The 20,243-nt window shown below is 39.5% G+C and overlaps 1 long non-coding RNA gene and 1 pseudogene across 4 annotated transcripts in view; one reads left to right on the top strand and one right to left on the bottom strand.

Moving 5' to 3' along the window:
• The window catches only part of LOC309861338, a 650,329-nt gene that overhangs the window by 98,494 nt on the left and 531,592 nt on the right, over positions 1–20,243 (top strand). For 2 of the 3 annotated variants that reach the window (XR_014309882.1, XR_014309883.1), the window contains exon 1: positions 13,336–13,644. The exons of the other annotated variant lie outside the window; for it this stretch is intronic. This is a non-coding gene — a long non-coding RNA (uncharacterized lncRNA). Of the gene's footprint in view, positions 1–13,335; positions 13,645–20,243 lie in introns of those variants that run through there. 3 annotated transcript variants of the gene reach the window in all.
• Positions 18,277–18,541, bottom strand: LOC309861908 (HIG1 domain family member 1A, mitochondrial pseudogene; annotated as a pseudogene). Its single transcript has one exon. The product of its transcript is annotated as an HIG1 domain family member 1A, mitochondrial pseudogene (transcript).

Below are 20,243 nucleotides of genomic sequence, written 5' to 3'. Positions count from 1 at the left end.
GGAATTTTTTCTCTTAGATTCCATACATAATATACCCCAAATCCAGAAATTCCAATTTAGTGATCTGTAGCTTCTTTTTTTTTAAGACTTATTTTTTTTTATTTTAAAATTTAACTTATTTATTTACTTGTCAGAGAGAGATAGTGGCAGGCAGAGTGAGAAACAGACTCCCCACTGAGCAGGAAACCTGAAGTTGGACTCGATCCAAGGACCCTGGGATTGTGACCTGAGCTGAAGACAGGTGCTTAATCGACAGAGCCACCCAGGCATCCCAAGATTTATGTGTTTTAGAGAGTGAGTGAGTGCAAGCTGGCAGAAGGGCAGAGGAAAAGAATCTTCAGGAGATTCCCTGCTGAGTGTGGATCTGAGGACCCATGAGATCATGACCAGAGTGGAAACCAAGACTTGAACACTCAACCCACATGAGTCACCCAGACAGTCTGTATCTTCTATGCAAATCTATCTATATGGTGATCTTATATGGCTGAGACCCACATGACTGATAGATAAAAGAACCAAGCAGTGATTATTGTCCAAATTTTTCCCAATAAAAGTAAATAATAGCTAACTCACTAAGATTTTATCAAGGGATTTGTAAGAGATCTTTTCATTTGATTATAGAAAATCCTTAAAATGGAGGAGCATTTTGTAAATGCTGCCAGCTCAGTCAGTAAAGCATGAGACTCTTGTTCTTGGTTGGGTCATGAGTTTAAGACCCACATTGGGCCTGGAGCTAACTTGAAAAAAAAATCCTTAAAATGGTTTAGTAATTATGAACATATGTTAAGAGAACAATGATGGTTTCATGGGAAAAGAAAAACCATAACAAAATTATAGGTACAAAATATAGTGGGATAGAAAGGTACAAAATGCAGTGGGATGGAAAACTCTTCTTGACCATCATGATATTGAACCCCATATTGTGTAATATATCACACAATATTGTAATATATATTGTAATATAATATATTGGATATAATAATATATTGTAATATAATATACTGGATATAGTATAATAGGCTTGCTTTGACACCACAGATTGTATTTGGCATCCTAATCATTTATCACCTCTTTGTACATCTTCAAAAATAATGGCTAATTGAACAATATATTCACACAGAATATTGCAGAAGATTTTAATGAGGCAGAAAATGTCAACATTTCAATGGGTGATAGGTTTTGTTCAGAGCAGCTGGAAGTTATGAATTGCCAATTAGGAAAACTTTGGTAATCGGGGTAATCTTTGTTGCCTGTCCAGAATTTATCTGAGTTTGGCAGCCATAAATTTGGAAATAAAATGATGACCCGTGGAATTCCCTTATGTTGTGCAATATATTTGTATAAAACTTTCCAATTTCATGTGTTGCAGATTGAACCGCATTAAATAGCATTTAAAGGTGAATCTTTATAATTTTAATTGGTAACACTTACTATTTTGTTTTATTGATTTTTTTTTTTTTTTTTGCTCCTGGCATAATATAAAGCAAAAAAGAGAGAAGAACAAAATTAAAATTAACACTTACTAGTTGATTTGATCAGTGTAGACAGCTTCAATTGTTAATCCGGGTGTCAAAACAGATTGTTTTCTCCCAAAGAATTGTATGATTCATGTGACAAGTAGACTGTAATTGTGAAGGAACTCATTACATTTGTTTTACCAATTTTACCGATTATTTACCAAACAACTGATTTTACAGAAGCTACAAGGGGAAAAAGTACGATGAAGAACTCATGTGCACAAGGAAAAATATGTAAAGAATTCTGTACATGAATAAGTAATTTTGATAAAACACTTTCTGCAATGGAGGATAAGGACATGTGGAATCTTTCTTGTACATTTTTGCTTCTCTGACAGATCTTTATGGGACCAATTCTCAACACTGCTGTTGGAACCATGCCTCTTCGGTTCTTTTGGATTAGGAAGGCGTCTTCTTTGATTTCTATATAGAAACCTGGTTTTAGTTTACAGAAGGTACAGATAGAAGAAAGACTGTTTGGTGGCAAAGTACATTATTCATAATATTTAGAAGACAATTTATTCTGATGAGCTGAATTACGCTAATTAAAATGCACCAACTCTGACACTAAAATTGTGTTCTCCACATGGAAATTATTTCTCTCCTTGGACCTGGGATCCACGTGTTGCGAAAGAACATTTGAAAAAGGTAGTAATTACCTTCCCATGCTTTGTCACCGTGTCCATTTTTCCCACCAAGGGGATGGCCACTGTCACCCAAGAACAAAAAAGCTATCTTATTTACTAATGATGTCTGTATTTTCCTTTTTGTAGTCCCCACCACTTATATATGTGGTGCCTCATGTTTTTTATGCTTCGATGCCATCCAGCTGCGAGAAAGAATAGTAATCACATCTAATTAGAAAAGATTAAAATCCTATGACTCACAGAAATAATGAAAGTTGATTATATTTTATACAAGGCGTAAATCCCAAACCTACATTTTGCCCTTGAAATTGGCTTCCACTTCAACCAGCAGTGTAGTGACAGCCTTGTGAACGTTCATCATGGTGCTTGATCGCTCCGTTGTCCCAGGACCCGAAAGGTCGGCCTTGTCCCGAGGGACTCCCCTTCTTTTAGGCAGAAAAAGAGAATCCCGTCAGATCTTATTTTTTTCTTTAAACCTTACTCTATAACGTTTTGATTTTATTTCCTTTAGCATGTTAAGTCACAATGATAAATGAGAACAGAGTAATATCCGTGATTTAAAAAGAATCAACTGACCAGACTCCTAATGTTCCTTCTCACCAGTCCCCAGAACCAAAACATCATCTCAGGTTTTGTTCCAGTTTTCTAGGGGAAGAGAAACAACATGCAATGGGGAGACGATGGTTTCCTTTTCAACGACGAGGATTTTTTTTTTTCCCCCCTTCATCCTGGACTCAGCGTGAATGTTCTTTTTAGTTATAGTCCAGTGCACAAAGATCCTTCCTGCACACACACAGGCATTGGTGTTGAACATATGAGGTTTTATAGTGGAGCAGAGGGACACATTATACACAAATAGATTTGTGCCGTAAACACATATGGGCATAAGGGATTGTCTAGATGGAAAAAGAAAAAAGAAGCCAACATAAAAACTTCAAAAGGATTGAATTGCAATTCTAGGAGGCAGGAAGTGCTCATTTATCTATCTACCTGTCTGGCATAAGATCACAGCTTTCTGAAATATATGCGTGAAAATGTTTTTTTAAGTCCAATGATAAGATAATTCAGATAACACATGGGATTAGTGTGAACACTGCGATATTAATCTGAGTTAGATACCCCCCTTGGGGGGATAAGCCACTTTTACTCCACAGGTGTGTGTGTGTGAGCTGAAGTCATACCATGGGTAACAAAGTCCGTGGTTGTGGTAACTATGAGAAGGGACGACATGAGACACTGGGACATGGTATTTAAGCGGTGGAAAAGTTTTCTTGGGATCTCTTCTCAGTGTGCAATGATGAAAAAAAAAAAAGTGGAACTTCTGTTAAAAACTTGGCTTGCAAAAATAAGATTGGAGTCATGGAGAAGAAAAGGACAAAGTTACCTTTAGGGAAAGAACATCAGTGAATATTACTCCATTCTGAATGAGGAGAGGGAAAATAGAGTGCCTTCTGGAAATTGAGGGTGGCTGTTTTTAAAAGGAGCAATTCTTTCGTTGAAATATTTGTATGCTTATCTCTCCTTTGATTGCTTCTTTTGCATGGAGGGGTATCACTGGAAATAAATGCATATCATAAACCAGGAGTGATGTTTCAAAATGGATTCTGTGAAGGTTAGGGATAATAGGTTCCTGATAGGAATAATATATTATTGTTCTCTGCTGAAGAGAAAATGAATAAATGTTTGTTCTCCAATACTAGCTCCTATAAAAGTGGGGTCAAGTTCAAGTTGTTCCTATAGCATGGAGCTATCTGCCTGGACCTGTCTTGATGTCCTTCTTTTCAAGTTAACTTCATGGTCAGCTATGATCATATCCCTTTGGAAATGCCTGATGCCCTTGAACCTGTTTGTCAAACCTCTCTGCTTTGTCAGACTTATTTGGCGAAACTACAATCCAAGCAAAATCCAACTCCCACCCCGCTCTGTACCTGCACCTGTGAGGAGGAATGTGGCTACAGAAAACATCAAACAAAACACAAAAACACAACTCAGCCACCCTTCTCACTGAGCACAAAGCTCATGTGCTCCTGCCTGGACCCAGCACTCTGCAGCTTTCCTTCCGCAACCTGCACTTCTCGCTCCTCAAACCTCCAAGCTCTACCCCCTCTCCAGATGTCCCTGCTTCCTACTTCCCTGAGAAAAGTTGAAATGATCACAAGAGATATCCCCACAGCCTCCCAGCACCACATGCTGACTTCTCACTTTGCAGAACATGAACCGTCTGAGTTGCTTTGTAAAGCACGGACCCTTAAATTTGTGCCCCAAATCTGTCCCATCTCATATACTCTAGAACACCGTGCCAACAGTTTTCTCTCCTGCATCATACAGCTCCCCCTCTCTGTAGGATTATCCCTTTAAGAAGATACTAATCCTGTAATTTTTCCAATATTAAGAAAATATCTTCATTCCTGTTTTTCCTCACCAGGTAACACCCCATTTCTTTGCTCCCCTCTATAGCAAAATCTCTTAAATAGGCTGTGTATACATGTGGTCTCTCATTCTGTTGCTCTCTTTCTACCTTCAGTCCATCTTATCTGACTCTTCTCACCACTCCATGAAAACCACTTTTATAAGGATCACTGGGGACCAGCCTGCAGAAGAGCCCAGTAATTCATTCTCAGCCAACATGCATTTGATATGTTGGCAACATTTGATATAATCGATCATACTTCTTTGACACGCTTCCTTTATGTGGCTTCCACAGTAACATGCAGTGCCCGTTTTGCTCCTGTAACACTCTTCCTTGCTGGTTACAGCATGTGTTCTTTTGCTATTGAAGAATAATTAATGCTAGCCTAGAAAACGAAAGAAACAACAAATCAAGATAACTTTCTCTGCAAGCTTATGATATCTTATGGTCACTGGCTAGGAGTAAAAGTCCTTAAACCTTTCTTGCTAGCTTTAGGTCCAGGGCCTTCTAATGAATTACGTACTTTCCTATTACCTGACTTAATGTCCAGCAAACTTCCCAAACTCTGGATGTCCACAACTGAACTAAACCTTCTCCAGATACATTTTTGACCTACAGGCTTTTATAACTCAGTTGATGACAGCTGTGTCTTTTTAGTTGCTCTTGTGTTTTTTCTTATAACTCACATCTAATCACTACCACACTATTGCCATCTACATCTAAACCACCAGCATTTCTTACCTGGGTTACTTTGATAGTCTGTGGCCTGCCCTCCTGAGTTTACAACCCCTTGTCCCTACCCCCAATAGTCTGTTTTGAATATAGTAACGAGATGGAATTTTAAGAAAGGTTATGCCACACCTCTGCTCACAAAACTTAAGTGGTATCCCATTTTACTGAGAGTAAGGCCAGTTCTTTTGATCATTTGTAAGCCTTATGTGGTTTGTCCTCTGGACCATGCTCTTTCTGATCTTCTCTCTGGTAGTCTTTTCCTTTCTTTCTCTGCTCTTTGTGATATTCTTTTTTTTTTTTTTTAACCTTCTTTTTAAAAAAATTTTAATTTTTAATTTTTTATAAAGATTTAATATATTTTTATCCCCTGGGGTACAGGTCTGTGAATTGCCAGGTTTACACACTTCACAGCACTCACCATAGCACATGCCCTCCCCAATGTCCATAACCCCACCCCCCTTCTCCCAACTCCCCTCAGAAACAGACCCTCAACTCTTTATAATATTCTTTAAGAATCCTCAGACACACAACGACATCTTTGCTGGTGATTCCTCTATCTGGAATGCTCTTCTTTGCAGATAGCTTTCCAGATAGCTAAATGCCTCAACTTTATCAAGCCATTGGCTCAACAGGTGCATTTTCAGTGACCTCTATCCTGAGCACCTTATTTTAAATTATAGGTTGGTCTTTGCCCTGACACTCCCAATCTCTTCCTCCCATGATTTTTCCATTACTCTGATCAAAATATGTCATTCACTCATTTTGGTACGTATAGTCTATCCTACCTCCCTCCTGCAGACTAAAGTTCCTTGAGGAAGCGGATGTTTGTCTGTTTTGTTCACCTAAATAGGAGGGTCTCACACCTAAGTGTCAGCTGAATGACCTGGAGGACTTATTAAGTCACACTTGGCTGGACCCCACTACTAGAGTTTCTGACTCAAAAGTATATTGTAGGATCCAAAAATTTGCATTTCTTTTTTTTAAAAGATTTTATTTATTTATTTGATAGAGAGATCACAAGTAGTCAGAGAGGCAGGCAGAGAGATGGGGGGAAGCAGACTCCCCGCCAAGCAGAGAGCCCGATGCGGGGCTTGATCCCAGGACCCCTAGATCATACCCAAGCCAAAGATAGAGGCTTAACCCATTGGGCCACCGAGGCGTCCCAAGAATTTGCATTTCTAGCAAGTTCCCAAATGGCACCAATGCTGTTGGTCCAGTGACCATACTTCAAGAACCACTCATCTTAAGGAGTCCTATTACATGGTAAATGTCTAATACATAGCTGTTAACTGAATGAATGAAGTTGTTATCTCCTTTTATTTATATTTTGGAGTATGGCTATGATTGGATACTCCTAATATGCTAATTTGCTATTTGTTTTCCTTCTTTTGTAAATTTCTTCTTCACGTACACCATCGCTTTGTTACTAGGATGTTTACTAATATTTATGTGCTGAGAATATTAGCTCTTGTGTGTCACATATTGGAAGATAAATATCTTGTTTGGGCTTATACTACTTAATATTTTCTATGCTCCTTTTATGATGGCAAATTTAAATTTATGCCATCAAGATTATTAATAACCATGTGTAAATTTTGACTTTACATGTTGATTTAGAAAGCCTTTCCCTAGCCTAAAATTAGATGCATATTCATTGATTTTTTTTTTTAATTTTCTTTGCACCTGCTCATTTTCTATTTAACTCTTTAATCCATGTGATGTTTCACACATGGCGTTTGAAAAGGCCCATTAACCTAGCTTTCTATATGTCCGCTGATAACTTGCAGCTTTTCTTTATTGTATTTTTATGGCAGCTGTTAGTATCTAATAAGGCAATTTCTAATCTTATTTATTTTCCTAAAGTGTTTGATAATTCATTTTATTTTCTGCAGGAGAAGCTCCATCAAGTTAAAGTACTATTGAAAGTTTTACTGGAACTGAATTCAAAGTTAGAGATTAACATTTGGAGAATTTACATTTCTATAATACATAGAAATTAGTTTTGCTCTCCAGTGTCATAGAATAGTGCTGAATTAAGTCACCTTTTTTTTTTTTCATCTGTCAGTATGTTTTTGTACTTTTCTTTGTATTTGCTGGACTTTTTTACTTTGTTAATCTTAGACCTATGTACATATTTTTGTTAGTGATAGTTTTCATTGCATGTCCTGATTATTTTAGGCATCTCAGGAAGTGTTTTATTTGAATATATGTAATTTCAACAGGCTGCCTTATTGGACTCTCCTATTGATTTAATTTTTTAATTTTTTTCAGCTGTCATTTCTGTGTCCCAAATAGCCTAATGAGTATCTATAAATAATTATTGTATTTTATTCTTTCTGATTTTTCAATGTTTTGTTTTCATATTTCCCTGTTCTAGTGCAGTAACTGGTAATGTCAGCATTTGTTAACGTAACTCTATGTTTGTGGCTGTCTTTTTTGAATTTTATTATTTACTTAAGGATATTCATTTCTGTGTCATCCAACTCTAGGTGTATTCTTTGTTTACCGAGATATTTTAAAAATCAGAACTCAAATAGGAATTTGGTTAATTTACTATAAATTAATAAGGCTGTATCCTTGGGAGATATGGGGAAACTGCTCCATCTTACAGTTGGTACTCCCTCTTCCCAAACTGATATGTTGAAATTTTAGCTCCCCAAGGTGATGATATTAATAGGTGGGGCCTCTGAGGGGTGAGAATGGGACCCTAGTGAATGGGATTGATGCTCTTCTGAAAGACACCCTACAGAACGCCCCCCCCCCCGCTTCCACCATGTGAGGATACCATGAGAAGTCTACAAACCCAAAGAAAGTCCTTTCCTAGCCATACTGGCATATTGATCTCAGACTGTCAGCCCCCAGAACTATGAGAAATAAGAAATAAGCTACTGGCCTGTGGTATTTTGTTAGGGCAGCTTGAACAGGTTAAGACAGGAATGCATGTATTAAAGAATGTGGCATCAGTGATGGTATATGATGTTATTTTCTGTATTGTTCAAAGGTGGAGATAATAAATAATGGATTTATGTCTTTGTAATTGAGACTGAACTGCATTTATTTTAAAAAGCTGTGCCCCGCCCCCCTACACTTTGTACATCTACAGGTTAAATTCTTTTACAGATGAAAAAGAGTGCAGACTTCATACTCATGCTCAGCCCCAGCATGGGATAACTCATTTTGTAAAGATATTCGTATTTTATCTTAACAAGGAATATGCTCTATGGCATTTAGGGTTGTGCAAACTTAGTTTTGAGGCAGTGAGCTGACTTTAAAAGTATAGATGTGGGAGAGACTGGGTGGCTCTCTCTCAAATAAATGAATAAAATCTTAAAAAAAAAAAGTAAGTAAGCTTAGTGAGTCTAGGTACCAAGGTGACCCAGGGGAAGTCAGAATCTTGGACAGCTCAGTGGGCCGTCTGGGTCTTTGGTTGGGAGGATGACTTCCTTGCCTGGTAGTATTTATTCCTTCTTGTATCCTTGTAGCCTTGTAGACAAACAAGGCTGACCCACTTGTGTTTGTTTGAAACTCTCGTCTAGGTCAGTCAAGTACTCTGTGGAGCACTGGAGTATGGAGTTGGTGGGCGGGTAGCATCTTGCCTTTTTCCTCTTCAGGTTTGTCATTTCTTGACCCAGGATACAATTGGCATATTATTCCATGCATGGGTTTTAGACATTTTGGGAGCATTCTGAAGCAATTTATGAATTTTGTGTGTGTGAGTATGTGCCTGTGTTAAGGACAACTCCCACAGGCAGAAAGATCCTTGATGGGGAATTTCTCATCTCATCTTCCTCATCTCATTCCTTTCAGTAATCTCAGTATCCAGGACCAACGTTTTGCCCATTGTGATCCCTTCACCTAGACACACATGAATTAATGAGAAAATGAATGTATGAATGAATAGCTCTTGAGAGAGACTGCTATCACCCAGTGTTACAACCGCTTTAAATTATATATGTTGATGTTTCACTATATCTTGAAGAATTTCATAATTCAAATTCCTAACAAGAAACTTTAAACTTTTGAGAAGCATATTTGTAAATATATTTCTGAGGTTCCCTGCCTCTAGTTAGATCTTCTTCCTAAATTCTGTGGTATAGCCTATCCAATTTTACTAATGTATACTGTAGGACTTTTCACCACTAAAAAAGAAAAAATGAATGATTGGGGCACCTGGGTGACTCAGTTGGTTAAGTGTCGGACTCTTGGTTTTGGCTTACGTCATGATTTCAGTGTTGTGAAATTGAGCCTTATCAAGCCTGCTCTGGGTGTAGAGTCTGCTTAAGGTTCTCTCTCTCCCTCTCCCTCTGCACCTACCCCCCACCCCAAAAAGGAAAGAAACGAATGATTGAAAGAATATGGGAGAACAAAATATTGAATATTCACATGGCATTCTGAAGTTCTTTCAATATTAATTTTTTTCTCCATTTTTGGCAAAGACTGCTTTACTTCCTGTTGGAATTCTGAAATAATTTAGTCTCAATTGCAGACAATTATCCTTTTACGTAAAATATTTTTTTTTACTTTCAGCCATAAATGAGTCTCTTAAGCAGGTAAATAATCTAAAACTATGTTAATATTCAAGCAACTTTTCCCACCTTCATCTCTTTTTGCTGTGCCATTTAAGCTTCTTTCACAAACATCTAATTTACTTTCATTAAAATTAAACAGGCAGCATATTTTTGGGTATAAATTTAGTGAGAAATTTTACATCATTTCTTTATCATCTTCTCTAGAACTCTCTGAGTATCAGCATGACTGCACTGCAGATTTCAAAAGTGACTCTTACTGTCGCCAGACCTTCATATCAGGTTGTCCTCTTTTTGTTTTTTTAAGGTATCATATTCTTTATTTTATGTTTATATTGTAATTTATTTATTTTTATTTTTTATTGTGTTATGTTAGTCACCATAAAAGACATCATTAGTTTTTGATGTGGTGTTCCAAGATTGTTTATGTATAACACCCATGGTCCATGCAATCCATGCCCTCCTTAATATCCACCACCAGGCTCATCTAACAGCCCCCCTTGCCTCTAAAACCCTCAGTTTGTTTCTTGGCATACACAGTCTCTCATGGTTTGTCTGTCCTCTTGTGGAATCTTGTGAAGTACAAAGAGTGTTCACTGCATCCTTTCTCTGGCTAGTAAGTAGTAGTTAGTAGAAGGTAAGAGTAAGAAGGCAAAAGAGAATCCTACACTGGACATAATATCACTTTCAGCCATCACATTATTAATGCCCTTTACTTACCAAAGCAGGTTAATAAATTGATATGTTTACCCTAGGTCATGACATTAATGCTACTTAGAAGTTTGTACTCCCATTTAGCTAAAATGTTGTTAGGTTGATGATAGTTCAGAAATAAGTCATTGCTGTCAGAAGAGAGTTTTTTTTTTTTTGTTTAAGATTTTATTTACTTATTTGACAAAGAGCAGGAGAGCTTAAGCAAGGGGAGTAGTAGAGGGAGAGGGAGAAGCTGACTCCCTGCTGAGCAGGGAGCCCAATGTGGGGCTCGATTCCAGGACCCTGGATTATGACCTGAGCTCAAAGCAGATGCTTAACAGACTGAGCCCCCAAGAGGGAATTTTTCCCAAAGAAATTTGATCAGAGACATTTCTTATTGAAACCTAGTGGAAAATGGGCATAGCCGCAAACCCAAGCATCCTCAAGGACTCTGCCTATTCCTGCATTTCTCATATGTCGCTCAGAGAGTGCCCAGCACAGAGAACATGCGGTCATGACTCCATCCTTCCTGAAACAAGGACTTTATGCAAACTCGGAAGCAGGTGTCCTGGGGCCAGTGAGATAACAAACTATAAGGAGAGTCCTGAGTTCAAGGATAAGCTAATTTCCACATGGGGAAATTAATGTCACTATGCACACAAGCCAGTCAAGTTTATAAATCCAATTGTCTCTCCTTGAAAAGATTCAGAAAAGTTGATGGTCAAGAATGAGGGCTTTTTGAGAGCTCTTAGGCAGAGTGGATTTACCTTCAAGTATCTGGGCAAAAACAGGCGGGATCTACAGCAATGTCTACTGCAAACCCACACTATTTTTGTTCTGTTCCATTTCTCATTCTAGTTTGCTCAGGATTCACGCTCCCGTTCCTCTCGTAGACTCCTGCAGCTGCCTCTTTGGGGCTCCCGGACTTATCCCCATGCTATCTATTCATTCCCCACATTCACGGTAAACTTAGTATTCTTTTTTAAAAACTCAGTATGATTGTTGTCACATTAAACTCTGTATAATTGACAATTGTGATCCGGCCCCCAGGCCTCCACTAAAGGGTCTGTCCTTGCCTGATTTCTGGGACTCCATCCTGGACCACGCCAAGCCTTGCTCATTATCACATAGCTCTCCCGGCCTGCTATCTTTTTCTCTAAGATTTTAAATTTGTTTCTACCTCGAGACCTGTGTTTCTTCTTCCCAAGATACTTCCTTGCTGCTGTGCAAAAATAAAATCTTTGCTTTAAGCAAATTCAAGCCTGGGCTCAAATACTACCTTCTTACATATATGCCTTCCTACTTATTTTAAATCAGGCTCCCCTATTCACTTTGTATTATGATATTTTATTTTACTACTTTTTTTTTTTTATCTCTTACAAGTAACAGAAATTGTATTTTTATTTACTTGTTTCCTTTTTGTTTGGGGTTCCTTTCATAGAAGTTAGGCCCCATGTAAACAGAGGACATGACTTTTGTTCAAGGTCGTACCCTTGTGTCAGGAACAGTTTCTGACGTCCAGAAGGCACTCAGTAGATGTCTGCTGCATGTAGGAGTGAGTAAGTAAATATAGTGATCTTTAATAGCCACTGTCTGTGAGTACCATGAAATTTGCTACATGTTAGTCGCTGATTCTGGTATGACCTAGATATCATTTATTCAAAAAAAAAAAAAAAAAAGCTCCAAATCATTTCTTGATTTATATTGGGAAAATCAGAAGACCAAAAGGAATTGTTCACTTGTGGATTCATTCAAAACAAATTCATGGTTGAACACAGAAAGAAACAAGAGAGATCTGGCCTTTGTCTCTGTGGTCATTTGTTAAGGGCTCCTATTAATGTTTTGGAGAAAGGGAGTTAACACTGCAGGTCCAAGCCAGAGCGGGGAGCAGTTCCAGGCATAGGACATACAGAATCGTTTTAGACTCAAGGGTGCGTTTTGGAGATTTCAGGAGTCTGAGGGTAGCCGGCCTGAGAATGGCCGTGGTGGTGATGAAGGTGGAAAGATGGCGAGCAAGGACTTTGGAGTGCCTGGTTGGAGCGAATCACCAAGCTGGCATCCAGTTTCGTTACCAGTGCCAAGGCTACAGACCCGTGGTAGCCAGGGCTGGGTCCGTGCAGAGCAGAGGCCGAGGTGAGGATGAGGGGGGTTAGGGAGCCTGGGAGAACCTTGCCAGAATATCATAGAAACGTTCTTGGAGCAGCTGATGGGGGGGAACGGTGCAAAAGTGGGCAAAGCATAATATATGGGTTTGTTGGGATATATGGGACATCGGTGAGAGGACTGCACCCCGGGTTGACCCTGGGGCTGGACCCAGGCAGTCAGAGGCTCCTCCTCACCCCTCCCCAGCCTTGGATTGGGCACAGCTGCCTACAATTATCTCGCGAGCAGCTGATTTCCAGGACACACGCAGTCTCCTGGGAGCTCGTGTGGCAGAGATCCTCCGGAGGGTCAACGCCTGAAGCCAGGGAAGGCTTCCATAGAAACTTGAAGGTTCGGTGGCAGGTACGAAGACCTCGTCTTGCCCCCCATGACGAGCCCCGTAAGCCGGCTTCCTTGTTTGTGAAAGCGGCCACCTTCCCGTGTGTGGTGGCCTGGGCCTTGCTCCCGTCTCTGCTTGCGTTGGGCGCAGCGCGGGGCTGTCGCACGTTTCACCCTGGGAGCTCCTGAGGTTCCGAATCCCGGGCCCTCCGCCGTCTCCGTGGTTCCGCTTACCCACTGCGTGGCCTTTGTCACGTGGTTTGGCCTGGAAGGTTTCTACATCCGGGGCCAGACCGCCTCAGACCGGTTGTCCGGGCCAGACCGCCTCAGACCGGTTGTCCGCGCCCCCCCTGGCGTATTTGATCGAGGTTGTGCTAGCGGCGCGGCTGTGTGAGGACTGACGGCTTCCAAGGCTGTTTCGAATCACTCCTGTGAGCCCGGTGAGGAAAATACTGACTGCTTGCCGGAGCTGTGTCGGGAGTGAGCCGTGGAAGGAGCCGGGTGAGGTGTTCGTGGAGGGGCCTCCCGAGAGGCTGAGGTGAAGATAGAGGGGGGACTGCACTCGACAAAGGATGGGGGGGTTCCCGCCCTGGCCCCCCAGCAGCCGGCAGCCATCCGTCCCTTTGTGCAGAGCTCAGGTATTTAAAACCCTGTTCCTGTCTGACGCGTCCTTTGTCTCCCGAGTCCTGGGGGGCATCTGTGGGGAGCAGCCTTGCCCTGAAAGAGCTTGTACTGGGTACTTTCTCTGGAAGCCTCGCTCAGCTCTCCAGCTGTGGGACTTTCAGAGCAGTCATGGATGAACAATTGCTGACCTGGAGGTGGTGCCCCATACTCTCTTCCGAACACAGGTATTCATTGGTCCTTGTAAGAATTTTATGGCTTGGCTATGAATGACCTCCATTTTTCAGGCCAAAAAAAAAAAAAAATTATAAAGAGGGGAAACGATTTGTGTGAAGCTGCCCACCCCACACATGCTGGAGGTGGACATCAGTCCCACTTACTTGGGTTTGAGAAGGCTGTCTGACCACCTGTTCTAGATGGAGACATCAGATTTAAAGAGGTATTAGGAACACTTGGGGACTTGATTAAAATATGGATATGTGGGCTCAATCTGAGGGAACTGCTTTTTTTCCCCCCCGGGGGGTGGGGTGGGGTGGGGGGGTGGTGTCAAGGTGTCTTTATGTTTTCCTGGCTTCTTGGGGGATTCTGATGAAATCCAAGCATAAGGTATATGGCTTTTGTCTGTGAGCCCAGTTACTTTGAAATGGAACCTAGTCTCTTAGAATAGTGATGATAATTCAATCAGGACTGCATTGAGAAACAGAAGGGAGAATGATCTGGAAAACACTTGGCAAATCATTGACTCTCAGATTGGCCAGAAACACCTGGGTAGGTAATTAAGATGAAGTTCCTAGTCCTCACTTACACCTGCCAGGTAGTGTTGATTGCTATAGGCGGCAGTGCGATTTTGTGGCATATAGTGTTTGAGCAAGAATGATCTTAATTCAAACCTCATAGGTACCATTTAGACTTGACACCGGTTGTCCCCAACTTCTCTGGGTCACAGTTGTCCTCAGAGAAGTGCAGGGGAATATTCCTCGGCAGGCCTCTGAGATCACGTGAAGGGGTACCTCTGAGGTTTTTGAAGGGGCCTATCTCCCATTAGCTGGTTTCCTTTAGAAGTGAGCGGAAATTCCGCATGACTGTAGAGTCCAGAGTGTTTGTTTTCAATGATAAAATATGCATTAGTTTTTATTCTCCTGCTGTTATAATATTTAGTCATTATAATCTTACAGAAAGAAATTTTCTTGTATAGACTTTAATGGTTATCTCTCAAACTGCCAGATGGTTCCATCAACAACTTAAGAAATTTATGAAATTAATCCCTTCTATACTTCACATTTAATTCTGTTTCAGTGGCTTCAAACCACAGCTTTCATTTGAATTCTGAGAAAATTAGAAAATGATTTTCCTCATAAACTCCAAAATGCTGTTTTGCTTGCCTCTTCTGAGCGGAGCCTGATATTGCTACAAAGGGATAAACAATTTTGCATTAGGCTTGAAGAGATTTCGTTTTTCTTCACAATCCTAATGAAACTGAGATATCATAACTGGAAGGTGGGAAGGGAATGGTGGTTTTTTCTTTTTCTTTCTATTGGTACTGTATTTTATTTCTTTTTTCTTCTCTGTCAGGCCAGTTTTTATCAGCATTCATCAACTAAGAACTAAGAAGGCGTTAGGAAAGTTCACATTTCCCCACTGCTATCCCACCATGGCTCCAACACAAAAGTCACTTGAGTTTCACTTCAATTAGAACAAGGATTTTAGGTCTGCAGTAGAGTGGCCCAAGAGACACACTCAGGTCTATGCCAGACCTGGCTCTGTGCCATTCTGACTTACAGAGATCCTCAGTGTGGAAGATTTTTCATCCTGAGTTATTACATAAATTTTCCAAATGGGGCTCATTCCCGCTTTTATATTTTAAATGAATGGTTCATGGTCACCATCAGTTCTTGTGCTTATTTAGGAGAAATAATCTGGACTTGAAGAAGGAGGACTTGGATTCATTTTTAGTTGCATGACTTATTACCTACAAAAGTTGAAGTCAGGCAGCCTCCCTTTATCGACCTGTAAAACACCACAAAATTCAGTGTTTTCCTAAGGATGGAATTTTATCAAATGTGGTGTAAAGCGTTAATGGTTAACTAGATTTCTAGAATCCCAGAATCCTTCTTGGAGAGTGGCAAATTGGGTTAGGAAAGACTTGGATTTTTTTTTTAAGATTTTATTTATTTATTTGACAGAGAGACCACAAGTAGGCAGAGAAGCAGGCAGAAAGAGAGGAGGAAGCAGGCTCCCTGCTGAGCAGATGTGGGGCTCGATCCCAGGACCCTGGGATTCCTTTTCTTTTTTTAAATTAACATAAATTTTTATTTGTTTAAGGGATACAGTTCTGTGATTCATCAGTCTTAGACAATTTACTTTTCATCCTTTTTCAAATTATGGCCTCCACAAAGAAGTCTTTGAAATCTAGGTTTGCTGATCCCTCCAACTGAATAACCCCTACTCTAAATAATTACAGATATTTATTAGTATTTCTTTAAGAGTCTTACTTTGTTCCACGGATACAGAAGTTCACATTTTTCCTTCTTGATTTAGGTCTCCTATTAGAGAGTTTCTGTATCTTTGATCTGGATCTGAATTATCTTTTTGTAGTATCTTATCTATATTAAATGCTAGGTTTATTGAAACTGTACTCCAACAGGGACTTTATTACATAATATATAGTAGATACTTCATGAACTTGCCAATTTAAATTGAGGATCACTTTCAAAAGATGAGGATATCCACCTTGAAATAAAGAAAAAAACTCTTTACTATAAAATACCTGTTTCTCTGTTTACTTCAGTAATGCATAACGAATTAATGTGACCGGGAAGAGGCAAGAAGAAGTATAATGGGTTTAGTGAGCATTCTTTATTTAAATGTCTCCAAGAGATTGGGAAGTTCTCAGGTGAGTAGGGGTTGGCTAGGCCTTTCCTGCTTCTAGTTGAGGTCCATCCTTAGTAAGGTTCTGATTTCCCAACTGATCTTAACAACCGCTGGTCAACATCCTTCCCTTGGAAGCAATGGGGACAGCAGGAGAAGGAAGTGAAATTCAGCCCTGTTCTTGTTCACAGTCCTTACTAGAATGGGCATGGATATTTTCTCATTCCCTCTCTCTTCCACACCAGTGATTTCCTTTCCTGTTCTGAATTAACTTCCAAGAAAGTGTTAGGACATTTTGTCTTATGCCATACATATATGTAATCCATGTATAATAGTAAGCATAGTTCAGGCTCAGTTGAATGCTTTGGAAATTGAGGAAAAGCCAGGTTATAGTAAACTCTCTTCTTTTTTTTAAAGAAAGTTTTTTTTTTTTTTTAAGATTTTTATTTATTTATTTGACAGAGAGACACAGTGAGAGAGGAAACACAAGCAAGGAGAGTAGGAGAGGGAGAAGCAGACTTCCTGCTGAGCAGGGAGCCCGATTGTGAACTTGATCCCAGGACCCTGGGATCCTGACCTGAGCCAAAGGCAGACATTTTAATGACTGAGCCACCCAGGCATCCATTTGAATAGAAATAAAATATAACTCCTAGTTCTATCCATGAATACACTCGTTCAGCAACCTCTGAGCTATGACTTAATGGAGGCCAGTGTGTGGATCACATGATTTTTTTTTTCCCTTCCAAAAAGAGGATATAAGATTTAGACAAAAGATTCTGAATGAGGAGTCAGATGAGTAGGATGCCTCAACAAAAGTCAGGAGTATGACTGTGCATCACGAGAGACTGTATTTAGTAGATAGAACATACATTCACGTTAGACCAGAACAATTCACAATGGTAATAAAGCATCCTGTAGTATACCAACATTTCTGTATAATGTCTGACCAAACCACCTTGCTGATAAATCATTAATCACTTCAGTATAGGTAATTTGTTAACATTTATGAATCTTACAGAGAGACAAATGTCATACATTTAAAAAGTGTTTTTCATTTACCTTTGCATTAGTACTTAAAATGCACATTTCTATTTCAAGCTAACATCTAAAAATTACTCTAATACAACAACAGTGTAAATACAACCCTGTAGTTACCAAAAAATGCTAAACTGGGATCCACAGTGAAGTTATTCTCATATTTACAAGTATGATTCTGAAATAAATACTACTTCTAAGCAGCTGTTAGCAGCTTTCTGGGTTTGATTTAAATACACGTACTTTCGGTTGTGGGGAAGCTTATAATACTGTATTCCATGCAGTGTTCTGAAAGGGTTAAGAGCCATCCAGCCCTAAAATGTGAAGTACTCATTCAGTCTGCAAAACATCTAGAGAAATGTTAAATGGGATTCCCACATAACATCAAAAGCATGTGATATTCTGCAGTAACTGGAGTACTCCAGGATTGCCATATTGTTCTCTTCTAACGAATTTTGACAGAAGAGTTTAAAAAGGAGTGTGTTTTACTACTATCAAGTGCATTTAGAAGAGATGTATTTCTTTTGTGCTAATTGGACTCCCCTGAATGACCTAGCTAGTTAACTGGTCACTAGTAATTTGGTTACCAGGCAAATCAAGCTGCAAGAAAGGAAGCCAATATTTAAATTACTGTGCTATTGTCTGACCCATTCAAATGATTTGTTTTCAACATGAACATAAAAATGCAATATGAGATGCCGAACAAGCATCAGCAAGCACCAGCAACAAAACCAAGACCGCTTCTCCTAAGGTTTAGGCTTTGCCCAGAATTTCTTATCCATGGAATAGCCCATACCAAGAGTCATTGCTCCCACAACAAAGCCTTCTGCTGCCACACACACGTGGTGGATCAGGTAAACAGACATTTTAGGATTTCCCCTGTTCTTTAATTTAAGTAATCCAGATGCAACTATTGTTGCATACTTTGCCATTCCATTGGGAACAGATGGGGCCTCTCTAGCTTTTTGGATAAGTTTAGATCCCATCATATGAAGAAATAGAAACATCCATGCTGGTTCACATATTGGCTGAAGAATCATCCTACAATGACAGGATTTAGGCCTCAACTAAGAACTCATTCTCTCTGGAGAACTTGAGAATCCCTTATGGTGAGGTGAGGGAAGGTGGGGGAGTTACCTGAAAAGAAAAACAAATTTCCTCTACCTACCTCCCCCCATGATTTAGAGCAATGCATTAAATGACAGGACTGAGACTATTCTGTGTATTTTTCCTTTTCTTCCAACAACTTATTTACCTTGTTGGGAAAAATATCTTACTTTGTTGCCAGAGGGTAGAAATGGGGTAGAGACATCCCTATTTCCAGCTCACCCTACAGTAATTTATTATCCAAAGTGACATCAGGAACTGAATTATGCCAGTTTATTAAGAAAATCCTTAGTTATAACTGAGTCTTAGTTAAGCAACTTGATAACTACTTTTACTTGGGTTCTCCATAATAACTCTCTCAGGGGAGAGTTTGGGAAATTTCAAAGAATTGGTTACTTTATCTGTGTAATTGTTATCTTACCTATACTGAGTGATGTAGTCCTTTTGTGTTTGTTTTTGGGGGGGGGGTTCTTAAGCAGTGGCTTAAAGCCCTTCCCCCCCCTTTTTTTGTCTTGTTTTCTGTTTTTTGTTTTTGTTGGTTTGTTTAGTAGCTTGAATCTGAACACTGAATGTGGGACTTGAACTCCTGACCTGGAGATCCAGAGTCACACCTTCCGCTGACTGATCCAGCCAGGCAGCCCTGCCCTTATGTTTTCACATCTACTTCTCTGTTGCCTCAAACTTAGTTTCTCTATTCCTTATCTTAAAGTAAGTAGTAGTCTTGTCAGTACAACATCTTTGATGTGCAAGTAGGTTGGAATTTGTTTAAAACATGTCCAGAGTGGTTTAGATTGAAGAGAAAGGAGACTTTTTTTTTTTTTTTTCCTGAAATAACTTCTGTAACCATCATGCTTCACCAGTGGAGTGGTTCCTGTCCAGTAGAATCTTTCATATAACTACAGTAATTTCATTGAAAGATTGCCACAATACACAGTAATAAAATTGCATTAGCAAGTTTGCTTGTTTTTCTTGCCACCTTTCCAGCTTGAGTTCTGAAAGTTGGCTAAAAAATTCCATTTTTTGATGAAATAACAACTGTATAATTTTTCTTTACCCTTTGAAGGCAAAAAAAAAAAATTAAAGCAAAAAAATACTGACTTCACTCTGAATGATTGATTCTGATTTACTAGTAAAAAAATGGAAGGCTTTGAAAATGTGCCTGTTTTTTTTTTTTTTTTTTTTGCTTTATTTAAAAAAAAATATACTGAAATCTACCTGTGCTGTTGGGGGTTGGCAAAGGGGATTTATGTGTCAGCCAAACAAAAAGCTGTCAGGCATTGCTGTCATAGAATGTGCTTGTTTAAATAGCTGAAATTGATGGGGTCATATGCTGTACAATTGGACACATGGTTATTAAGTCAAAAGAATGAATTTAAGTACTAGAGTCTGTTGCTGAGAATCCTGCAATAAACAAGAAAGATGAAAAGTCTGCCTGTGTGCGTGTGTGTTGATTTTGCCTTGTAGTTAGGGAGTTGGGAGGGAGATTGTGTGTTAGTACATAGTGCGTAGAAAGTCCATTTTTCTCTTGCTGGCAAATGGGAAGTAAATCAGTTTCTGTCACCACAGATTGAGAGAAGTATTAAAACAACCCTGTCAATGCTATACA

Source organism: Mustela nivalis, assembly GCF_964662115.1.
Source record: "Mustela nivalis genome assembly, chromosome: 3".
NCBI lineage: Eukaryota > Metazoa > Chordata > Mammalia > Carnivora > Mustelidae > Mustela > Mustela nivalis.
The sequence above is the reverse complement of the archived record's forward strand: the minus strand, read 5'-3'. Positions and strand labels throughout refer to the sequence as shown.